We start from the raw sequence: 12,225 nt of genomic DNA, 5'->3' as shown, positions 1-12,225 counted from the left end.
TGTCTTTGGGACAGGCCTTTGCGGTATTTCCAAGTCGGGTTATGACAGGTTTTTGTATCTCAGATTATTTCCAAGTCAGATCCAGGTGGAAATGGTTTCCCAGCCGGCCTTACTGGAATCAGCGATTCTGATTTTTTGCTTACTGTCAGCAGTGGTGCCTTCTTGGCTAACTTGTAAAGCTGCTTCATGGTCACTTGAAGTACATAAATGGCTTTAAATATACGCACAAATAAGTGATATGTACTCAGTGTGTGTGAGTTCACCTGAGTGGAGAGGCTGTGAAAGCGCTTCATTTATATAGGAATACGCTTTTGACTTAGGCTATAGAACACAATGGTATAGGTGCAGTCTTATGAAAGTGTAAAATGCAAATTAGTGAGCTCATAGGGCAGGCTAAATAGGCAATACTAAATTAAAACCATCAACATATTAATACAACGACTTCTGAACATCATCTTGAAATGGTAAAAATTCATCAAACATAATAACAGCACTGTGATTAAGAAGTGATTATTGGTCTGTCATCCATTTCTTTTCTACACTCATGGAGGTGGCTATAATATCTGCTTGAATCCACGACTGTGTTCATGTTTACCAAGCATGCGCCTGTTGGAAGAGGAGTTATTCTTTTTATCAACTTCCACGTTATGTGGGAATTGATAGTAAGATGACTGTGTATAATATACCTGTTACATTCTGATTGGCTGATAGATTCACAGTTAGTTCCAGTAGCAGAACCAATGATCACTGATTTTATTTATTTTAATTTTATTTTAATTCTTCGGACAAAACAATAAAAACAAGCACAGGCTGTCCAGGGAAGGGCAAAACTAACAACAAATGTCAGACCTACCAGACCTACATTAGCTCATAAAAAGGTAAACATTTATCTAGTATACATTCAATACTTAAAAATTGCAGTAAAAATTTAAAAAAAAGATGGCTTATTATGACTTTAAAGTATAATGCAATACACAAACGATATAAACAAATATTACAGTATAAAACATACCACATTAAAATTAAAGCCCTTAATTGACAAAAATAAGCAGAAACACCAATGTGAGTTAAGTGGTTGGGGGGGGGGGGGGGGTTAGTAAAATAATAAATAAATAAATACAATCAAAAGATGAAATAAAAATGTGTGCATGCAAAAATGAAACTGAAGGAAATGTCACACGGGACAGCTGCTGATACAATTCAGTTGCATCCTTCTCTCGGTAATGAGATCGTAAGACCTGACGGAGACTAGGTAGCGCGAGAGCCACTTACCTTCTAGGTAACTTCACAGGGGAGAGCCTGAGGAAATTGCACGAATGACGCCTTCAACAATCTCACATTCTGAGTGACCCTTCAGATGACCGTTCCCGATGTGGTGTGCTAATCTTGAGAAGGATAATTTATCTCTCTGGCCTGGCTCTCTTATTTGGCCTTAAATCTTGAACTCTCGTATGGGATGGGATTGGTTTCTTACTTATGCTCCTGTTTAGCATTGAGTGGTGGTTCTCCAACTTCTAGTTGAGAATGAGGAACTGAGGACGGCAGGGCCTCAGGGATGAAAATCTTTAGAAATTCTTCTAATTGCTTGAAGCTCTCCACACCCTGGTCATCCATCTCATCTATCTCGTCTCTGTTGAGATGGCGTTTGATTTGTCTAATCAGGAGGGGGCCGTCGTTCTGCAACTGCATCGTACCCAGGGAGGTCCAAGAACTTGTACGTCTGCAGCAACTGATCTCTTTCTAAGGCATTAACCTGGCTCATTAGCTGCTGGCAGGACTCCATAGCTGTCTTCTATCTTGTTGGCTCTCTTGCTGTCTCTCACTCTGTACTACTGCAGCCTGGGTCTTGGGTTCATGGTCACTGGACAGGCGCTGTCGTTGAACATTACATCAGATATAATGTTGTAACACACCTGTCCCGTCGGAGGTGCCAAATGTTACACCCGTCGTAAACCTAGGTTTACTCCGAGGTGTGATTTAATTTGAAGAAGATATGACAAATTCTGTATAGACAGGATGTAAGCAGAAAACACAGTACGTGTAAGTAGGGCTGTACAGTTTTAATTTGTCTAGTGCACTCACTGCAACATCACATCCAGTATGACATGGGATGGCATGGCATGGCTGCATGATGTGTGTGGTGCACATGGTGATCCCATAATACTTACTCACTGGGGTTATTTCCAAGTTTCTGATTGGTTAAAACTATGGCTGTTGAAACAAAGGGGTGATGTCAAGCAGCTGTCGAAATAGAGGGGGCATAACAGTTATAAAAATTAGGGGGAGGGATACAATGAAAATTTAGGGGGGGGGGCTATTTAGGCATGAGACCTCTACAGAAAGATCAAGGCCAGATTGAAACAGTATCCTAAAAAACTAAAAACCTTATTAATGCAGAGGCGAACCAAAATGAACTTAGTTTGCTAAATCATCTCGCAAGATGGAATGAAACGTCTGGAATGAATGCAGAATGAATGAGTTTCTGGTTTCTGTTTTAAGTTCAGTAATCGCTTTTGGAAAACGTATAACTGCAGAATATTTATAAGAATCTGTTCTAGGTTTACAGTAAGAATGTCGGGATGCCTGCTGTTAATCTTAAAATTGCTTAGAAAATTACAACTAGACTAAGAAGTGTTAAAAACTAACTGCTTGGCAATAAAGAATAAGTTTTAAAAATCTCTACGTTTACGGATATGCACGGACATCTTCAACTACCTGCTAATAGCTGTTGTAAAACTTAGCAATGGTTGTGGCAGATGACTACTCCGTTTATAAAATACCATCTACTGGAACACCTTTTGCTTGCGGCTGCTGATGTAGAATCAGACCAAACACTATGTGCCTTAAATCCCTGCATTTGTTGAACACAGTTTCATCCATCGAGAAAATGGTGAAAGGACCCACTCCTTTATGTGGGGGTGAACAATTTATAAACAGTTTATTTCACTTACGAATCGGATTTGTACGTTTTAAATATTCAAATAAAGTTCCGATTACACAAATTTTGCTATCTTGTGGGTAAGATGAAAGAACCCAAACTGGCAGGTGCTTACCCGGCTTTAGAGGTCTTGAGGTTTCTGTGCTCTTTATTATTACTTGCTTAATTGTATAAAATTGACATATTAGAAACATCACATAAGAACAATGTCTGCATCCTTTGACCAGTGGTTACAGCAAATCAAAGTTTAAATGTCAGTTGCTTGAGACTAATTGATTGCACAGGCTCCATTTTGCTGACATAATTAAGTAAATGACTAACATCCCAAATATGTTAGTATGGTCATATTAAACCTTTTGCTTAAATCTGGGCGAATTCCGCTCGCCCGCGCAAATTCAACAAAGCTTTGCCACTGCCAAGACAGCTATGGCATCAATGAGCCGAGGATTAGCTTTGCAGAGTCAATGCTGGCTTCTGCCTTTTATGAGCTTTCCAAAGCTCGACGGCTACCATAGAAATAGCTATGAACTCATGAACAAAAGCATTCTGAATCTTTTTTAACTTAATATCGTGTGCACGCATTGCTTGTTTCAAAATGGACCGGATTTACTTTAGTATTAAGGCACATATTTGTGCAGTTTTGCGGCCTGATATTCAATATGATTCTTATAAAGAGACAATACATTCTATCTTACAGGGGGGTACAGTATTGTTACCTGTATTGTGTCTCCATTGTTTTTCCATTGTAATGGACAAAATCTTTCCAGCTTTCTGAGCTTCCGTATTCGCTGTACTGAACGCTGAATGTTGACATGTAATGAGTTGTATGACTCTGTACAATCACTCCTGTGACAACTGGACTGCATCAATATGATTCTTATAAAGAGACGATACATTCTATCTTACAGGGGGGATACAGTATTATTACCTGTATTGTTTTCCCATCGTAATGGACTAAATATTTCTAGCTTTCTGAGCTTCCGTCTTCACTGTACTGAATGCTGAATGTTAACATGTAATGAGTTGTATGACTCTGTACAATCACTCCTGTGACAACTGGACTGCATCAATATGATTCTTATAAAGAGACAATACATTCTATCTTACAGGGGGGATACAGCATTATTACCTGTTTGTTTTCCCATTGTAATGGACTAAATATTTCTAGCTTTCTGAGCTTCGGTCTTCGCTGTACTGAATGCTGAATGTTAACATGTAATGAGTTGTATGACCCTGTACAATCACTCCTGTGATAACTGGACTGCATCAATATGATTCTTATGATGAGACAATATATTCTATCTTACAGGGGGATACAGTATTATTACCTGTATTGTTTCTCCATTGGTATGGACTAAATCTTTCCAGCTTTTTGAGCTTCCATCTTCGCTGTACTGAACGCTGAATGTTGACATGTAATGAGTTGTATGACCCTGAACTGGACTGCATCAATATGATTCTTATGAAGAGACAATACATTCTATCTTACAGGGGGATACAGTATTATAACCTGTATTGTTTTCCCATTGTAATGGACTAAATATTTCTAGCTTTCTGAGCTTCCGTCTTCGCTGTGTTTATTGTGAACGGTTTTATATGAATCCTTCGACCTTTCTTTGTACAGCTCACATTCGGTTTGGACATTTAAAAAAATCTTTGTGGCTGCAGGGGCGTATAAGAGAAGCGCATGAACTTTGACTGGGTTTGATGGCGTTTGTTTTCTCAAGATCCTTGATGTGCTTTCGAACCTCTTGAAACTTAGGGTTTTTGAGAAGATCCTGAACGGCTGCCTTTGCAGAGGGAGTCAAATTAGTTGAATCAATTTCTGGCGAGGGGTATTCATTTGAAGCAGTATGTGGATCTGTAGTCTCGGGATCTGGCATGGAATTAATGAATAGGATATTGGACAGCAATGCCACAACTGCATTCCCTCTGACCGTCACCTTCTGATGAGATAAGTTGCACAGCCAAATGGGTACTTTACAGTCTCAGACTTCCACCAACATTAGCCCAACAGCTAGATTATTGTTCCTCTTGCCCTCTACCAGTGCTGCGATGCTTTTGCCTTAGTGGATTTTGGAGTTTTGGCCGTTATGATTACTTCTGCCCCAGGCTGTACTTCAAGTGAACGTCACCCTGTGTTGCAAAGATGACCAATTATGATGGGTGACTTCTTCATATCTTGAAGCTTCAGAGTAGGGTGGGCTGACACTTGCTAACCGGTGTCGAGCAAAGCCTTACACTTTCTTCCTGAAATAGTGACTTTTGTAGTGTTCACTGGGCCTACAAGTCCATCAGTATTTGATTGGTGTTCCTGATTGGTCTGCAGGCGTTCACTGGTGCGGATTACCAGCCTACCACAACTCCTTCCTCTTATCATCAATGTTATCACAAAGAGCCGCCCTCCTAATTATTGGGCAATAAAGGAACTATGGGGCCTAATTACCTCCCCTCTATAAATGCCTGACTCAATACTTTGTTTGCTGGAGTTCATATTTAAAGAATTCCGTTCATTTTTTGTCAAGGACTCATTACAATAAACAACATGCGAACAATAAACGGAGACTGTGCGATGACCCCCCCCCCCCCTCCATGAAAAGAAGATCATCTACTTGTGCCCATTGGCAGTCAGAAAGTATGCAACATTTCACAACTGGCAAAAAGAGTAGTATTTCAATGTCTGAAATATACACCCTCGGTTTATTCTAGCCTAAGCATCTTCCTCAGGGATGTCTTTGAAGTTCATAGCACAGACTGTCTGGCCCATCATGAGCCTCACCATTGCATCATTTAAGTAATGAAGGCCTGCTCCACCTTGCATTAGGCTCCATGATGTTAACTTCCCACAGGTGTTGTATAATTGATTCGCCAGGAAGCTGTGTGTCTGTTTGAATATCTTACTCAAGCTCCTTGGTTTTGCTTGTCGGTCCTCTTTATTAATTACCATAATATACAACTTCTTCGCAACGTCACTTATCTGTGCAATAGAATCATTAATGATTTTTATAGTGCAAAAATGGCAACTACAAAACATACAATTTCTTCCCGATGTACAACAATTAAAGAGTGGTTTAGATAATAGCAATTCATACTCCATTTTATCTTCTGGTTTTTACTTGTCAATTCTGTCTTTATCAAACAACTTCTTTGCAATGTAAATTATCTGTGGGATAGAAACATTAACGATTTTTATAGTGCAAAAACCACAACACTAATTACATCATGATGGTTTCAATACACAGTTCATATTCCAAGTGATTTCATTTGATTCCAAGTGATTTCATGTTTTCATTGTAGAAGCGAGGTCTAACTTAAGGTAGGCATTTCCAGCCACTTCTGTCGTCCATCTACCATGTTTGAATATGAGGAGGGGGAATGTTTGCATTGCGTTCTGCTGTAGCCCCCCCCCCCTCCCTTCCCACATTGTGGATAGGTTGACTCTTGAATTTTCTATTTAGTTCAATTCAATTTAATTATATCCCCAAAAGGGTAATTAAAATACTTGCATATAGTACAAATTTTGCTGTACTGAACGCTGAATGTTAACATGTAATGAGTTGTATGACTCTGTACAATCACTCCTGTGACAACTGGACTGCATCTAAATGATTCTTGTAAAGAGACAATACATTCTATCTTACAGGGGGGTACAGTATTATTACCTGTATTGTTTCTTCATTGTAATGGACTAACTCTTTCCAAATTTCTGAGCTTCCGTCTTCGCTGTACTGAACGCTGAATGTTAACATGTAATGAGTTGTATGACTCTGTACAATCACTCCTGTGACAGCTGGACTGCATCAATATGATTCTTATGAAGAGACAATACATTCTATCTTACAGGGGGGATACAGTATTATTACCTGTATTGTTTCTCAATTGTAATGGACTAAATCTTTCCAGCTTTCTGAGCTTCCGTCTTCGCTGTACTGAACGCTGAATGTTAACATGTAATGAGCTGTATGACTCTGTACAATCACTCCTGTGACAACTGGACTGCATCTAAATGATTCTTGTAAAGAGACAATACATTCTATCTTACAGGGGGGATACAGTATTATTACCTGTATTGTTTCTCTCCATTGTAATGGACTAAATCTTTCAAGCTTTCTGAGCTTCCGTCTTTGCTGTACTGAATGCTGAATGTTAACATGTAATGAGTTGTATGACTCTGTACAATCACTCCTGTGACAACTGGACTGCATCAATATGATTCTTATAAAGAGACAATTCATTCTATCTTACAGGGGGGATACAGTATTATTACCTGTATTGTTTCTCCATTGTAATGGACTAAATCTTTCAAGCTTTCTGAGCTTCCGTCTTTGCTGTACTGAACGCTGAATGTTAACATGTAATGAGTTTATGACTCTGTGCAATCACTCCTGTGATAACTGGACTGCATCAACACATGTATGATTCTTATAAAGAGACAATTCATTCTATCTTAAAGGGGCGATATAGTATTATTACCGGTATTGTTTCTCCTTTGTAATGGACTTAATCTTTCCAGCTTTCTGAGCTTCGCTCTTCGCTGTCCTACAAGCCGAACATTGACACATAATGAGTTGTATGACCCTGTACTATCACTCCTGTGATAACTGGACTGCATCAATAGGATAGTGTAATAAAGTACCTCTATCGTATCTTCGGTATTGACTAAATCTTTCCAGCTTTGTGAGCTTCCGTCGTCACTGTACTGAACGCTGAATGTTGACAAGTAACGAGTTGTATGACTCCGTACAATCACTCCTGTGACAAGTGGACTGCATCAATATGATCCACTATAAATCTTTCTAGCTTTGTGAGGTTCTGTCGTGGTCGCTGTACTGCACATTGAATGCTATCATGTAATGAGTTGTATGACCCTGTACAATAAATCCTGTTGTTGCACCCGCCAAATTACCAAATTGGCAATCTAAACGGAGCACATTAAAATCGGGTTGATGACCACTGTAAAGAATAATGAAAAACCACTGTCACGATATATATCTAGAAGAAACTCCTTTAATGTCTGTCACTGGTCATCATTTACAGTGGTCATCAACCCGATTTTAATGTGCTCCGTTTAGATTGCCAATTTGGTAATTTGGCGAGTGCAACACTGTGACAGCAGTAAGGTGCACTAAAAAGAGACTAAATCTTTCCAACTTTCTGAGCTTTCCAGTGTTTTGATTTGTAATTACACGGATGGCAAGGATTATTCTTTGATTATATTTATTCACGAACTTCTACCTTTCTGTATCTAGGTAGCCATGTTTTGAGCTTTGCAAAGAAGAGACATACAAATGCATAGTGCCACCAGTACTACAGTAGCTGACGACATCTTGCCCTCTGCTGGTTGTGTTAACAATGGTAGATCCTCTTGACATCGCCTTTGATCCTCTTGACATCGCCTTTGATCCTCTTGACATCGCCTTTGATCTCCCTCTTGACGACGCCTTTGATCCTCTTCTTTAACATTAGGACAACAACAATTGGTGTCGCTTGTTAACCAGTTTAAAGGGACAGGCTTGCATAGATGGAGACTCAGGGCTGTATTTCAATGTCTTGGGTCATGTAGTCAATCTCTGTGTGGAGTCGTCGTTCGGGGTATTCAATATGTTTATTAATTCCTCAAAGAAAACTTGTCATACCATTGTTCGGGTGTGAAGGCAATCTCCTTCTTGATGGCTACCTCCTTCCATATTTTAGGGTTGTGAAGCATTTCCTCCAACTACCCGGTGATTTCCTTGCTGGCAACACTCTTGATCAGACCGATAGCAATGGGTATTCATCTGAAGCTGTGTGTGGATCTGTAGTCTCGGGATCTGGCATGGAATTAATGACTAGGATATTGGACAGCAATGACACAACTGCATTCCTTCTGACCTTCACCTTCTGATGAGATAAGTTGCACAGCCGAATAGGTACTTATTAACAGTCTCAGACTTCTACCAACATTTGCCCAACAGCTAGATTATTGTTCCTCTTGCCCTCTACCAGTGCTGCGATGCATCTGCCTTTAGTGGATTTCGGAGCTTTGGCCTTTATGATTATTTCTGCTCCAGGCTGTACTTCACGTGGACGTTGCCCTGTGTAGCGGAGATGACAAATCTCTCCATTGGTAGGAGCAACGTCTGTGCCATCACTGTTGGCGCACTGGAAAGCTGAATGCCAAGCAAAGGACTCTTTCTTCGTTTTTGACATCAATCCCCTGCCATACTTCTTGTGGATGGAATCTCAAAAGGCGAGGATCACATTGGTGCCTATCAAAAGTGGAATAGATCTCCAGAACTCTGTAAATGGTACTACTAAGGCGTGGACATTCTGAGTAACTTCTCCAAGTACAGCTATGGTGAGGAGTTTATATCCCTGATGTGAAACACTCTGGCCTCCTGTGCCACTGATAGTGATGGGTGACTTCTTCAGATCTTAAAGCTTCAGAGTAGGGTGGGCTGACACGAGCTCATCGGTTAGGGTCGTCACTTGCTAACCGGTGTCGAGCAAAGCCTTACACTTTCTTCCTGAAATAGTGACTTTTGTAGTGTTCACTGGGCCTACAAGTCCATCAGTATTTGATTGGTGTTCCTGATTGGTCTGCACCAATATTCTGCCTTGTCGTTTCTCTTTCTCATTAGTGAGCTCTCTTTCTAAACCACCTGCCTACTGCCCAGCATCCGCTGGTCCATCTAGTTTAAAGGACTCTGACTGGTCATCTGTGAGCCGGGCACTTCTCCGGTCAACCTTATTAGCGAGGGGATGCGTGTCAACCTGGGAGGACATTTTTTCTCTCATGTTGAATCTATGAAGTCAATTTGCTCTTTCTTTGGCGTTGTTCTGACTTTGGTAATGATCTTCACTGAACATGGTTATTATGTTTCCTCAGGCTGAATCAGCTGGATTTAACAAACCTCCTATGAAGTTGTAAATGTAAATAACACATGAAATTATAGTTTTATCAGCAGGCATTAAGAGCACGAAGAGCCGCCCTCCTAATTATTGGGCAATAAAGGAACTATGGGGCCTAATTACCTCTCCTCTATAAATGCATGACTCAATACTTTTTTTGCTGGAGTTCATATTTAAAGAATTCCGTTCATTTTTTGTCAAGGACTCATTACAATAAACAACATGCGAACAATAAATGGAGACTGTGTGATGACCCCCCCCCCCCCCCCCTGTAAAGAAGATCATCTACTTGTGCCCATTGGCAGTCCGAAAGTATGCAACATTTCACAACTGGCAAAAAGAGTAGTATTTCAATGTCTGAAATATACACCCTCGGTTTATTCTAGCCTGAGCATCTTCCTCAGGGATGTCTTTGAAGTTCATAGCACAGACTGTCTGACCCATCATGAGCCTCACCATTGCATCATTTAAGTAATGAAGGCCTGCTCCACCTTGCATTAGGCTCCATGATGTTAACTTCCCACAGGTGTTGTATAATTGATTCGCCAGGAAGCTGTGTGTCTGTTTGAATCTCTTACTCAAGCTCCTTGTTTTTGCTTGTCAGTTCTCTCTTTATTAATTACCATAATATACAACTTCTTCGCAACGTCACTTATCTGTGCAATAGAATCATTAATGATTTTTATAGTGCAAAAATGGCAACTACAAAACATACAATTTCTTCCCGATGTACAACAATTAAAGAGTGGTTTAGATAATAGCAATTTAACTCCATTTTATCTTCTGGTTTTTACTTGTCAATTCTGTCTTTATCAAACAACTTCTTTGCAATGTAAATTATCTGTGGGATAGAAACATTAACGATTTTTATAGTGCAAAAACGACAACACTAATTACATCATGATGGTTTCAATACACAGTTCATATTCCAAGTGATTTCATTTGATTCCAAGTGATTTCATGTTTTCATTGTAGAAGCGAGGTCTAACTTAAGGTAGGCATCTCCAGCCACTTCTGTCATCCATCTACCATGTTTGAATATTAGGGGGAATGTTTGCATTGCGTTCTGCTGTAGCCCCCCCCCCCCCCCTCCCATCCCACATTGTGGATAGTTTGACTCTTGAATTTTCTATTTAGTTCAATTCAATTTAATTATATCCCCAAAAGGGTAATTAAAATACTTGCATATAGTACAAATTTTGCTGTACTGAACGCTAAATGTTAACATGTAATAAGTTGTATGACTCTATACAATCACTCCTGTGACAACTGGACTGCATCTAAATGATTCTTGTAAAGAGACAATACATTCTATCTTACAGGGGGGTACAGTATTATTACCTGTATTGTTTCTTCATTGTAATGGACTAACTCTTTCCAAATTTCTGAGCTTCCGTCTTCGCTGTACTGAACGCTGAATGTTAACATGTAATGAGTTGTATGACTCTGTACAATCACTCCTGTGACAGCTGGACTGCATCAATATGATTCTTATGATGAGACAATACATTCTATCTTACAGGGGGGATACAGTATTATTACCTGTATTGTTTCTCAATTGTAATGGACTAAATCTTTCCAGCTTTCTGAGCTTCCGTCTTCGCTGTACTGAACGCTGAATGTTAACATGTAATGTGTTGTATGACTCTATACAATCACCCCTGTGACAACTGGACTGCATCTAAATGATTCTTGTAAAGAGACAATACATTCTATCGTACAGGGGGGGGGGATACAGTATTATTACCTGTATTGTTTCTTCATTGTAATAGACTAACTCTTTCCAGCTTTCTGAGCTTCCGTCTTTGCTGTACTGAACCCTGAATGTTAACATGTAATGAGCTGTATGACTCTGTACAATCACTCCTGTGACAACTGGACTGCATCTAAATGATTCTTGTAAAGAGACAATACATTCTATCTTACAGGGGGGATACAGTATTATTACCTGTATTGTTTCTCCATTGTAATGGACTAAATCTTTCAAGCTTTCTGAGCTTCCGTCTTTGCTGTACTGAACGCTGAATGTTAACATGTAATGAGTTGTATGACTCTGTGCAATCACTCCTGTGATAACTGGACTGCATCAATATGATTCTTATAAAGAGACAATTCATTCTATCTTGCAGGGGGGATACAGTATTATTACCTGTATTGTTTCTCTATTGTAATGGACTAAATCTTTCAAGCTTTCTGAGCTTCCGTCTTTGCTGTACTGAACGCTGAATGTTAACATGTAATGAGTTTATGACTCTGTGCAATCACTCCTGTGATAACTGGACTGCATCAACACATGTATGATTCTTATAAAGAGACAATTCATTCTATCTTACAGGGGGGATATAGTATTATTACCTGTATTGTTTCTCCTTTGTAATGGACTTAATCTTTCCAGC

This window comes from Asterias amurensis, chromosome 2 (genome assembly GCF_032118995.1).
Source record: "Asterias amurensis chromosome 2, ASM3211899v1".
Classification (NCBI taxonomy): domain Eukaryota; kingdom Metazoa; phylum Echinodermata; class Asteroidea; order Forcipulatida; family Asteriidae; genus Asterias; species Asterias amurensis.
Note: the sequence above shows the minus strand (reverse complement) of the source record.